This window comes from Trichechus manatus, unplaced genomic scaffold (assembly GCF_000243295.1).
Source record: "Trichechus manatus latirostris isolate Lorelei unplaced genomic scaffold, TriManLat1.0 scaffold00206, whole genome shotgun sequence".
Classification (NCBI taxonomy): Eukaryota; Metazoa; Chordata; class Mammalia; order Sirenia; family Trichechidae; genus Trichechus; species Trichechus manatus.
Genome location: NW_004444142.1, coordinates 4,267,667 through 4,268,637, shown reverse-complemented (window position 1 = coordinate 4,268,637; position 971 = coordinate 4,267,667).

The window sequence follows — 971 nt, the reverse complement described above, 5'->3', positions numbered from 1 at the left end:
CTCATAGTGACCCTATAGGACAGAGTAGAACCACCCCATAGGGTTTCCAAGGAGCGGCTGGTGGAATTGAACTGCCAACGTTTTGGTTAGCTGCCGAGCTCTTAAACACTGTGCCACCAGGGCTCCATATGTTAGCAAGTAGTAAATGCTATGAAACATCAACACTAAATATTTCCTAAGATGGGAGCATACGTTGGGGTGTTTGAAGAGCAATAAAGAAGTCACTGTGGCTGGAGAAGAGTGAATGGGATGGGGATGGGTGGGGAAGAGCAGGAGAAGATAAGTTCCAAGAAAATCAGATCACATGGAGCCTGGTAGGCCTCTGGAAAGACTGGCTTTTATCTGAGTGCCAGGCAGAGCCATTGCAGGGTTTTAGTGGAGGAGTATCATGATCTTGCTTACATTTTAAAAGACTCAGTCTGGTTGCTATGTTGAGAATAGGGGAGAAGTGTGAAAGCAGAAAGACTAATTATCTTAGAGGAAACCAGGTGAGAGAACATAGTGACTTGGTCTAGAGTGGTAGTAGTGGAGATGGGGAGAAGCATTTTTATTCCAGGTATAGTGAATATAGATTTAAGAGGATTCCTTCCCTGTTTATCTTCCACACTAAACAGGTTGCTTAGCATTCCTGCACATACAATGTGTTCAGTGAATGTGTGATGAATGAATGAATGCTGGACGGTTATAATTAACCTGGAGCAAGGAAAGAAAAGCTATTTTAGGACAGCAGGGATGCAATAAAAATTATGCGTTGCTATGAGCTGATAATTGTTACAAAGAAAAGCTATAATCATTTTTGGGTACCGAAGTTACAGATAATTTTCTTTGGTTTCCCAGGATTTGAAAATATCTGAAATAGATGTTTCTATAATAGAATTGGAGGATTTTCTGCCTGAGAGTTGTCCTCACTAAATACATGAAGTGAATTCTCCTTCATCCAGCAGCTGCTATTAAGGAAATGTGTGCAAACA